This window comes from Hemicordylus capensis, chromosome 3 (genome assembly GCF_027244095.1).
Source record: "Hemicordylus capensis ecotype Gifberg chromosome 3, rHemCap1.1.pri, whole genome shotgun sequence".
NCBI classification, from domain to species: domain Eukaryota; kingdom Metazoa; phylum Chordata; class Lepidosauria; order Squamata; family Cordylidae; genus Hemicordylus; species Hemicordylus capensis.
Window position 1 is genome coordinate 203,283,541 of NC_069659.1, and position 11,909 is coordinate 203,295,449.

The following is an 11,909-nucleotide window of genomic DNA, read 5'->3' on the forward strand; positions in this document are numbered from 1 at the left end:
TTGCAGGCTCTCTCCTCATCTTTCTGGCTGCCCCCAGGGAGGAGCTGTGTGACTTCTGCCTCTCTTTCTAGCAAGGTCTAGCAAGCCCAGCATCCTGTTTCCCAAACAGTGACAGATCTTTAAGAATGGGGGGTTTCATAGGGATGGTTGTCCTGACCCAGACATGCATCTACCTAGCGAGGGGGAACAGAGTCAGCCATGAGGACAGCATTTCCTCCTTTGTATGCCAAGAGGATTGATCTCAAAGAGAAGTCCTCAGGGTCTTGGAAAAGGAGTATGGGCAAAGAGTGGAAGGGGCTAATGCTAAATGGGCCAGGTCCAAGGGAAAAGAAGCCGGTCTACTGGCTTTGCTGCAAGAGACAGTGTGAGAGGGAATCTGAGATGGGCTTAGGGGATCCAAGAACCTTGCTGGATCAGGCCCAAGGCCCATCCGGTTCAGCACCCTGTTTCCCACAGAGGCCCACCAGATGTCTTGGGAAGCTGCCCCCCTCCTGCTGTTGCTCCCCTGCAACTGGTGTTGAGAGGCACTGTGTGAAAAGGTCCTTCCTTGGGTCGGTCCTAAATTTCCTGGCAGTCCGTTTCATGGGAGAACCTCTGGTTCTAGTCCTGGGAGAGAGGGAGAGAGATTTCTCTCTGACCACTCAGCAGGTGGCATCCATAGGATATTTCCCAGGGTGTTCAAGCTGTGCACAGGATGCTGAGGTGTGGCCTCTGGCTGCCATCCAGGGAGCTGGGTGTGATGCCATCACCGTGCCGAGGGCCCCAAGGGGATGGGGCCGTAGTTCAGTGCTGGAGCATCTACTTTGCATGCAGAAGCTCCCAGGTTCCATCCCTGTCATCTCCGGCTATGGCTGGGAAAGAAGCTTGGAGAGCGGCCACTGCCAGACTGTGTCGGCAATACGGAGCTAGATGCACCACTGGTCAGACTCGGTAGAAGGCAGCTGGCTATGTCGCAGTGTCCCCAGCTCTCGCTCTCCTTTCCATCTGATTCCAAGGGCTGGAAGTGAGGCTTGAGCGGAGTGGTGGGCTGGCAGCAGGTCTACAGCTCTCGACCGGAGAGAAGTGCTGCTGTCAGTCAAGCCTGTGGGGATGCTAGTGGTGGGGATTGGTGCAAGAGAGCTCCTAGGAACCTGGGGCCTTCTGCACGCTCAGCAGCGCTTCTCCCACGGAGTAGGGGCCCAAGGGGAACTGGGATGGTCGAGGCTGAGGTGCCAGGAAATAAGAGCTGTCTTTCTTTCCTTGGTCCATAGGAGCGTATGAAGCCAGACCCCCTGTGGCAGGTGGAGCATCTGGGGGAGCTTGCTCGGAAGGAGGTGAGGAGCATCTTGTATGGCATCGTCCAGCCTAGAGTGGAAGACCACCCAACCCCTTAAGCAAGGGGTTTGGAAAACAAGGTTGCCCTTCTTTGGGTTTGGTCAAGACACAACACAGAATACTCGTCGGCTTGGTCTCATCCATGCATGAGCAGAAAGCAACTGCAGTTGAGTTGTATTGCTGGTGCAATTTTGGAAAAGGCAGTTGTGGCCAATGGGGAGGCCACTGGCATAGTTAAAGCAAGGGGGTGGGGGAAAGGTTCCAAGAGGATCCTCTTCCCTGCTGGGTCGTTGGCCAGGGTGGAGTTGCAGCAGTCTCAGGGGTCAGGGTGCAGGCAAGAGTGCAAGGAGGAACCCAGACCTCAGAGCAGTGACCTCGACACATTTCCAAGTTGGGGGCATTTGGGCAGAAACCCTTCAGCCTGAGCGCCATTTCCCACGGTGCTGACCTCTGCACAGTTTTACTCTTACCTTGGGAGGGCCCTTTCCGAGAGATGGAGCCCTCTCTGAAGAGCTCTCTGCGGAGGGCTGCACTTCCCAGTACTCTCTGCAGGCCTAACAAGATGGTGCAGGGAACAAAGGGGTCCTTTTTCCCTTCAGGTAGCATCCCCACCCACCCCCAGCCCGGTCCGGATGCCAGCACTGTACCGTGGGGAAGTTCATCCCCAGATGCAGCCAGGAGGACTGTGTAGAGTATTCCGCTTTGTCCAAAGCTGCACACAGGCCCAATGAACAAGTTGTCACAGTCAGGACTGGACAGTCACTTAGGCTAAATGGGCCTGCCGCCGAAGAACACTACTCGGAGTGGGAGAGAGATTTTGGCAGGAAATTCAGGACCTTGTAAAGCTCCAGACAGGGACCCTTGAGCTGGTGGGGGAGACCAGAGCAGGGTAGACGTTGCTTCAGCAATGTTGACAAGCCCAGTGCAGGATTGGATCTTTGGCTGGCTAGTTAGTGTGGCTGGCTAGTGCCTCCATTTTGGACTTCTGCAACCTCCTTCCACCAGCGCACTGCTGCTGCTCTGGATGGAAGCCACCACCCTCTGAGCAAACGTGTTTCTGGCCCTCCTGGGACTGAGCCTCTGCTGATCATTTTTGTTGCAGTTCAGAAAACCGTGCTTCATACGAGCAGCTGTGATGTTTCACATTGAATGTGAGATTCAGAGCGAGCAGCCAGGACCTGTCCACGTAAGTTTAATGCAAGCCTTATGTTCCCTATGGACTAAGAATGGGGGCAGGAACCCGAGATGGGGGCTCCATGCTTGGGACATGGAGGGAGTGCTAGATTTTTCTCCCATCCCACTTGTGTAAAGGGTTCCACTGAAGTGGAGCCGTCTCCGTCTGAGGTGGCTGTCTAGTGCAACGGTTTTGCACTTGGGCAGCCTCCTCCCAACAGTGCTCTCCTGCCACTCTGGATTTCAGCCACCATCTAAAGAAATGCATTTTTGGACCTCCGGGTACTGACCCTTTGCTCAACCTTTCTGTTGCAGGTCCCAGAGCCTCAGCTTCCTCCTGGAATGGGAGGTTTTATTCGAAAACCTCCCCATCACAGGCTGAGACCAAAACCCGTATGTATGACGCAAGTCATTCCTGTACATTCCCTACGTAAGAGGAAGGGGGGTCGGGACCCCAGGGAGGGCTTGCATCCTCGGACTAAGGAGGGGGTGAGAGATCTGCCACCCATTCCACTTGTGCCGGGGTTTCTGTCAAGTGGGGCTATCTGGGTCTAAGCTGTGAGGACATTGCCTCAGGCAGCTTGGAGGGTGAGCAAGATTCTTGCAGGAGGATCAGGACCATGGACAACACCAGGCAGGGACAATTGAAGTGGAGGGAGAGCCCGGAGCAACGTAGATGTTGCCTCAGCAATGTTGATAAGCCCACTGCAGGCTTGGATCATTTGCTGACCAATTAGAGTGGTTGGCTAGTGCAACAGTTTTGCGCGGATGCAGAATCCTTCCAACAGTGTTCTGCTGCTGCTCTGGATGTCAGCTGCCCTCTGAGGAAATGCATCTTCAGCCCTCTGGGTACAAAACCTGACCTGAACTTTTCTGTTGCAGGTTCAAGAGCCTCGGCGCACCCCAGAACCTCGCCGAGAATGGACGTGTCGGCCAGAATCTGTCCAGGTACGTCTTACGCTCCCTATGGAGGAGAAACGGGGGGTAGGAGCCCACGGGGTGTGCTGCGTCCTTGGTCCATGGAGGGAGTGCTGGATCCACTTGTGCATGGGGTTCGGGTGAAGTGGGGCCGTCTGAGCTGAGGGGACTTCCTAGCTGGGAGTCAGACAGTTCCTGGGTAGTGATCTCTGCTCCCCCTGCCCCTCTTCCTCCTCCCACTGCTGGGCATCACGAATCTTCCAGGACACGGAAAGAAGAGCAGCAGAAGGATGCTACAGAGAGAGTCACTGCTGCATCTGGCAGGGTCCCTCTAGCTTCAGGTGGTCCAAATATTCCCCCTCCGTGGAATCCTGTTCTGGTTGAGGTACTCCTCACTCTTTGGCCAGTGATAGGGACCATCAGGGCAGTATTCTGGGGATGTAGCTGAGATTTCAGAGTTGGGTCTGTGTTGTTTTCTAGATTCCTTTTAAAAGTGGAGACAGTTTGTGGCCACGGAGGGTCTAAGGGAGCTCCGCAGTTCGGCCTGTAGGATCCTGGAAGCGCTGGAAGCCACACAGGTAATGTTGGATCAAAAACTCCATCAATGCAGAGGGAAAGGAATCCGTGGGAACAGGGGCATAGCAAGGTTGGAGTGGGCCCAGAGACAAGATTTCAAAATGGGTCCTTTGCTGATATACACACACAAACACACTTCACAAGATATAGTGCACTCACACTCACATCCCCATTATGAAGACGGTGAAGATCTAGTTCACTTTGAATCTAGGTTTTTTTACTCTCTGCTACTGCCGATATCCAAGAGAATCAACTTAATTCATAGGGGGTGCAACACCGGCGGGCAAGGAGTCATGTGACGTGCCTCTGGGGGTCCCCTCAATGGCAGTGGGGCCCTGAGAAGACTGTCTCCCCTTGCCTAATGGTAGTCACGCCCCTGTGTGGGAGGCAGGTGCAGACACTGAAAGACGGAGATCTTTAGACATTTCAGGCTGAGCTACTCCTCAGTCTGAGCTCATCCTACCCAGCATATGGTCTACCCAGCAAATAACCCAAGTAGGAGAAGTAGGTCTGTGTTCTTTTCTGGCTTGCTTTTAGAAGTGGACATGAAGGTAGGAAATGAAGGTTTGAGTGGGCCACTAATGGGCACGTTGTTAACCTTCTTGCCATAGGAATTCCTTGCAAAAAACCCTATGGCAAGATTCTATGGGCCAGGAAACTTCCATAAGAGAATTATGGAAACCATGAAGGTGATGGAAGCCATGCAGGTGATGTCTGGAAAATGCTAGTATTTATTAACAGAAGATAGGGAGGACCAGCAGAGCTTCACCAGACAGCACACTAAAGAGCTGTTCTCATGGCCATTGACTGGGTAGGACAAGCTGCCAGCCAGTCTCCGGAGCGGTGCGCCCTCCCAAGCCCCAGTCCTGAATAAATCAAAAACTAGATCAGAGAAGAGGGAGAGGAACCCATGGGAGGCGGGTGCCAACTCAGACCGTGTCCTCCTACCCAGCAGATTACCCAAGTAGGAGGGAAAGACTTCCAGGTTCCAGAAGGGATCCATACCTCAGAGGAGCCATAATCTTGATTCTTTTCCAATGGGGGTCTATTGGGCCGAAATGGCATGAGAGCTGTTTCCACCTGTGCTGACCTCTGCATAGTTTTACTCTTTTCTATGTGCTGGGAGAGCCCTTTCAGAGGGATGGAGCCCTCTCTGGAGAGCTCTCTGGGAGGAATTGCACTTCCCAGCACTCTCTGCAGCCCTTCCAAGGTGGTGCTTTGGCTCAGGAGGGCTCCTTCTGCCTGAAGGGAGCCCCCACCCTCAAAGTGCACAGATGGCAACACTGCATCTTGGGAATGGTCATCCCAACATGGTTCAAGGGGGACTGTGCAAGGTATTTGGCTTGGGCTGAAGCTGCACACAGGCCCAATCCACAATTTGACAGGCTTAGGGCTTTAAAGGTGCATAGGGTTGATGGGGCACTGAAGAACACTGTCGCAGGCAGCTCTAAGGGGGAAGAAAATTTTGACAAGAAGATCAGGATCTTGGATAGCCCCGGACAGGGACAGTTGAACTGGGAGGGGACACCAGAGCAGGTTAGTTGTTGCTTAAGCAATGTTGACAAGACCTCTGCAGCCTTAGGTCTCTGGCTGGCTAGTTAGGGTTTCTGGCTAGTGCCATATTTTCACACGTGTGCTGCATCCTTCCAGCAGCGCTCTGCTGCTGCTCTGGATGTCAGCCACCACCAGAGAAAATGCATTTCCAGCCCTCTGGATACCAAGCCTGTGCTGAATCTTTCTGCAGCCAAACCAAGAGCCTTGAAGCATGAAGGGACTGGGGACATCTGATCGCAACTGTGATCCTGGGTCGCTGCCAGTCACAGAAGACATTCAGGTATTGTTTGAGAAACCCTTCCTACTGCTTACAGAAGAGGGGGAAGGACCAGCAGAGCTTCAACAGAGGTCACGCTAGCTGCTCTCTTGGCCATCAGCTGGGTGGGACAAGCTCACAGTCCCTCTCTGGATCTGTAAGCCCTCCCAAGCCCCAGTCATGTATGGATCAGAAACTAGATCAGAGAAGAGGGAAAGGAACCTGTGGGAGGTGGGGACAGACACTGACAGGGTCCGGCCACCCAGCACAGCATATGACCCAAGTTGGAGGAAATGCCTCCAGAGTCCGAGAAGGGATCGAGACCTCAGAGCAGTGATCTTGACACTTTCCCAAGCGGGGGCCCTTTTGACAGTACTAAATCAGAAACTAGATCAGAGGAGATGGGGAGGAACCCGTGGGAGGTGGGCGCTGACTCTTGACAGTGTCAGAGGGGGCAGAAGAGTGGGTCAGGTGGTAGTGTCCCAATGGGTGCCTCCTACCACCCAGATTTCAAAGAATTTGGTGAAAGGGGTGATTTTAAAAAAAATTTCTGAAGTTTGCTCATCTTTAAGCTTCCTCTCCATCGGGAATAATGGGGAATTTCAGCAGCCCCATAACTCCACTTGGGGTGCACCAGGGTTGCTTCGAGCGAGTGGTGGTGTAGTGCACATAGGGTTCCAACCATCCCTAAACCCAAAACCCATGGGGCACAGGGGTTTGTTGTATCAGAGCTGTTCTTCTCAGAGTAGATTCTTGGATCGGAATGAGAGTGGATTCAAGGTGGGTCATTCTTTCTGTCCTAAATCATCACATCATATCTAGCAGCAGGAAGAATCCTTCACAGCAAGTAGCCAATCATTCATGCCTTAGCTGGGGAATTGCAGTTTGTTCCACCAGGGTCCGGAGAACACACGTCTGGCAGGTGGAGGGGTCAGATGGATATCACACTGAAAACGAAGGGTGCTGTTTAGCTTAGATTGTGATGAATTTCATGCAGACACCTCATTCGGCCTTGGCTGGTGAATGGCTCTTTTTCCCCACCAGGGTCCAAAGGAAAAGGCTTTGCAGCAACAAAGCATTCTGGACAAATACAGGAAGGAGGGCCGCTTCCAGAGATTAAGGTCCCTCCGGAAGCTGGATGAGGTGAGGAAATCAGAAGCATGTGGGCCCCACACGGAGAACCCAGTTCTCTGGGACACGCTTCCCTCTGCGCTCAGCCCCTTGTGGGTTGTCTCGGGCAGAGAGGAGGAGGGTCTTGGTCTCAGTGCTGCTGCAGTTGCGAGGGGGCAGGTGGAGATTGGAGGCCCCCCCCAGTCCAGTGGGAAGCTCTGCCTCTCCAACACTGGTGAGCCGAGACTGGGCAGCCTGCAAGCAGCTTCTCCTTCCCCAAGCCAACGTGGCCATCCCCTGGGATCAGCTGGACTTCAGGCGGAAACGGGAGGGTGCTGCGGAGCGTTATCTCCTGCCCGCTCTCTTGGTCACATCATATGCCAGATGCAGGGGGAGAGCAACTGGCCCTGTCCATCCCCAACGGCACAGCATCGCTCCAGTGGCAGTTGCTGGGGTCTATCTTATGTTTCTTTTTTAGACTGTGAGCCCTTTGGGGACAGGGGCCCTTTTTATTTCTATCTATGTAAACTGCCTGAGGAAACTTTTATTGAAAAGCAGTCAATAAATATGCACTGAATTCTTATTCGTAAGTCGTGACTCGCCTTTTGGAGGGCCAGGATGTAGCAGGCACCCTCCTCACACCTTTCTCCCTGTCCTGGAATCCTGGAGACTCATCTGCCCACCAGACCCGGGCCAGGAACACCACCGCAGCCCCTGCCTCCAGCGCCAACTCCGGCCCCGCCCAGCACTGCAGGCTCCCCCGAGAGCACCGGAGAGGAGGTAAGCAAGCACTGCCCCTCCCGCACGGCCGAGCCCAGACGGGAAGGAGCGCCCCATCTTCCAAGCCAACGTGGCCGGCCAGAGGTCCCCCTCCCCAGGCCAGGAAAGCCCACGGCTCAGTGGTAGACTGGGTGCCTTCTCTGCAGCAGCTCCCAGCTTCCATCCCTGGCAAAGGGCAGAATCCTGTCCAGTCTCTCCCAGGGACCCATGAAGGCAAATGTGCTGTTTGGAGGGCCAGGCAGAGTTGCAGGCCAGGGTGGGAGACAGAAGAGGAGCAGGGAGCTCCCCATCCCAAGATGAGGGCAGAGGCACCTCTTCCGGCCGTAAAGGGGTCGCCTTGCCTCGCAACTAATTCGGGCTCACGGGCAGTGGGCATAGATATCGTTGATATCTATGTGAATCGCCTGCAGAAATTCTTGTTGACAAGTGGTCAATGAATATTCACCGGATTCTTATTTGTAAGTCGCGCCTCGCCTTTTGGAGGGCCAGGATGCAGCAGGCACCCTCCGCACGCCTCACTTCCTCTTCTTGCATCCAGGAGTCTCAGCCGAGGCCAGGTCTGCCGCTGCCCACCAGACCCCGGCCAGGAACACCACCGCAGCCCCTGCCTCCAGCACCAACTCCGGCCCCACCCAGCACTGCAGGCTCCCCCGAGAGCACCGGAGAGGAGGTAAGCAAGCACTGCCCCTCCCGCACTGCTGAGCCCAGACGGGAAGGAGCGCCCCATCTTCCAAGCAAACGTGGCCGGCCAGAGGTCCACAATCTCAGAAAATGGGAATTAACTGGGCTGCCAGTCGGGAGCCACGAACCATGAAAAATGATCCGACTGTTTCGGAGGAAAGGTTTTCGTGATCGTAAAACGGTTCCCCAGAATTCTGGGAATCGTGTGGGTGAAACGATAGCCCTGTCCGGCCATTAGGACACGGCTGACAAGAGGGTAAGAGAGGGACGCAAATGTGTCAAATAAAGAAGTTATATGTGTGTGTGAACATGTAATGTGAATTATACTGAAGTGTGAAGGAGGCCTCGCACACGCTGATTCGCCCCCAGCCCCAGGTCGCCCCAGGGGAAGCCTTGCTCACAGGTTCAGCAGTATGCTTCTGATCCGAATCATGCATTTGAGAGGCCTGGACCCAGCGTTACTTTCAGAATGAACACAGGTACAGTCATTCACACAAACACATATACGCGTACTGCCATCTGTACACCCATACAACGTATTGTCTGAAGAGGGTTTATGTGCAAGTACAAGAAATGACATCTGACTGCTTGAGCAGAATGGTGAGAGTTCCAGCTTTCTGTTTTCCTCTTCAAAAAAAGAAGTTTCTAGACCTCATGGTGGAGGCTGCAGCTCGAATTTGGGTGGGATTCTGCTGGGGGGGGGAACTGGGGCACTCTCGCTCGCTCTGATATTGATGGCCTTTGGCCTATGGGGCCGGGGCAGCTCTGATGGGGGGGCACTGAGGGGGGGCTGAGGATCTCTCTCTCTAGCGCCCTCTCCAGTGAAACAAAAGGCTGAGATCAGCAGCATCACAGAAGAAGCAACAAGGATGTCGACCGAGCACCATCACGGACCAGACACAGGCTCGGGCTGGCCCACAGGCCAACAGGGCAGATTCCCGGGGTGCCCTACCCGTGCGCCCCAACTCTCACCCTTCACGACCGATTCTTCTCCAGATCTGGCGCCCTCCCCACACACATTCTGGCGCCCTCTCAGTGCCCCCCGTCCGGCCCTGACCAGATCTGGCACAAAGACTCCAAGGGAGACGAGAAGGAAAGAGGAAGAAACGGCGGGATGCTAACAAAAGCGGCAACTTTATTAAGATACTCAATTAGGTCACAAGTCGTCACTTAACTTTCTAACTAAAGGAAACAAAACAGGGCAGAATGGAGTAGGCAAAAAAGCTTTCCATCTCGGCCAATCTGTCGGAAAGCCAAAAATTCCTACTCGGCCCCCAACAGGGCGACCAGCAAAGCCCATTCTGCCCCTGGGAGGGAGGGGGAGGGAGGGAGGGAAGGAAGGAAGCCCAGGGTCACGAAGGGAATGGGAGGGCAAACAAAATTGGGGGGAGTCCCAGCCAGCCCCCCACCCCACCCCCCCACTCCTTGCAGGCACGTTCACTTGGTCTCCTCTTCTGGGGCGGATCGACTGACTCCTCCAGCCGCCCAGCAGCAGCACATGCCTGCAAGAAGCACAGAGCAGCGTCAGTGGGGTTGCCCTGCTCCTCCTCCCTTTCCGCTCCGGCAGCCCAGCAAGCGGGGATCAGGCAGGGGGGTGGGGGTTGACGGGGGGGGGCAAGCCAGAGAATTCTGCTTGACCTCAGCTCCCCACTGTGCAGCAAGGGACGGTGTCATGGCCACACCTCCCGCCCCGCTCCGAAGAGGATCTTCTGCCCCCTGCCCGCTGGAGCAAGAGGGGCTCCTCGCTTGCCCAGAGCAGATGGAAGGGAGCAGGGGTGAGTGAGGAAGCGGGAGGTCGAGGCATCGTCCAGCCTGGCCCAAGCACCCTCCCTCGGCCTCCTCGGCAGACCTGGTGGCTGATGCCTCCCTTGCCCCCTCTCCTCTGGGGTGGAGAAGGAGGAGCCCCTTTGGTGTAACAGGGAGGGGAGGGGAGGGGATGCGCCCCAGACTTGGGGAGGCCTGGGAGGGGAGGCCTGCCGCTGGACGCCTCATCACGTGCTACACAGCAGGGAGCGGGAGGGAGAGGAGGGTTCTCTGGCCTGCCACCGGGCAGCACCAGGGGGCGCAACTGGGGCTGCAGGGGGCCCCCCGAGTCTCCCGGGCTCCTCTGCTGCTGCCCCAGTTTGCGAGGGGGGAGGAGGGAGCGGAGGGGGGAGGGAGGTGTGGCTGCGGGAGGGGAGGGGGGGAGGAGCACACCCTCGGCAGGGGAGGGGGCGGATGCCTGGATGGTGCTTCCCCTGCCAGGGGAAGCCAGGCCGCTGGGGAAGGGGAGAAAGGTGGAAGGAGGAGGGGGCGCTCCCCGGCCAGCTGGTGGAAATGGAGGGAGGCGGTGACCTTGCCCTCCTGCTGGGGCCACACAGCCTCCCCGGACCCAAGGAGAGCCCAAGAATGGTTCCCAAGGGCCACTTGGGGGCAGGGTGGTCCTGTAGCCTCCTCCCACTGCCTGCAGCAGAGGCAAGGGGAGGGGCTTCTGCACCCCGGAGGCGGGGCTTCCTTGGGCCAGGGGAGTGGAGCCTGCTTCCCCCTCACTCCTCAGACAGAACTGCACTTCCCTGCTGCCGTCTTGTGGACAGCTCTTTCTATCCACGGGGTTGGAGGAGGTCTTCTGGCTGGTCCGGATCCACTGCGCTGCATGGTGTTTCTTCAGTCTCCCTTCAGCTGCTGATCTTCCAGGGGAGAGCACGGGGCTGTTGTTCCTGGAAAGAGAGAAGGACATTGGTTCAGAGATTGGGGGTCTTCTCACACTCTCCCCCATGACACCACCCAGCACCAGGGACTCCTGGCAGAATATCCGTGTCCTCATTTCCCAGAGGGAAGAGAGATCTTTCCTCTTTCCCTTGGGCTACTTGTACAACTGGCCACAAGGGCCGAAGATGGCATTCCAACACGAGGGAGGGCTGCCCAGATTCCTGCCCGCCCTTCCTGCAGCCCCAGCCCCCTCCCTAACCATCGGGGCCCCTTCAAGTTAAGCCCTGCCTTGGTCTGCTCACCAGTCGGTCAGGTGGAGAGATCACCGTACTCTGGCGGGTGTCTCTTCTTCTTACAGCCTGCCCACAAGCGCCGAACGGCAGCCCGCAACCCGTGCCGGGAGTGGAGGGAAAAGGCCTTCTTCACGATCTTCTCCGTCTTGCAGGCAACTCTCCCGACCTCGGGGTCATGGTCGCCAAGCAAGCTCTCCAGCGCTGGAAGGATGAAGGAGAAACGTCAGCAATGGCATGAAGAGATCACCCCACCCTTCGCCAAGCCCCACCATTTCCACACCAAGAGGGAGCAAGTCCTGACTCTTTCTCCCCTTCACTCTGGGAAACCCTACTGCTGGGCATCCCTGAGGATGCAACCGGGACCTTCCATTTGAGGGTCTGTGGTCCCTAAACCTAGGCCTCTCCCCTCACAGAAACTGCCCCTTCCCACCCAGAAACCCACACTTACCAGCATGGAAGGTCTCTATGTTCCCTTCAGTGAGGATGCTGCCCTTTTTGTGGACCAGGTGACCTAAAAACAAGGGTGGAAGGAAATGGGACCACAGTTCAGGACCCTGCGCATGGAC

At 56.0% G+C, this 11,909-nt stretch overlaps 1 long non-coding RNA gene across 1 annotated transcript; it reads right to left on the reverse strand.

Annotated features, from left to right (window-relative positions):
* Positions 1 to 9,477: 9,477 nt before the first annotated feature.
* LOC128349703 (uncharacterized) lies at positions 9,478 to 11,586 on the reverse strand. The gene is made up of 2 exons (XR_008318926.1): positions 11,353 to 11,586; positions 9,478 to 11,058 (listed from the first exon to the last, which is right to left on the reverse strand). It is a non-coding gene; the product is annotated as an uncharacterized LOC128349703 (long non-coding RNA).
* Between the last annotated feature and the right edge of the window lie 323 nt (positions 11,587 to 11,909).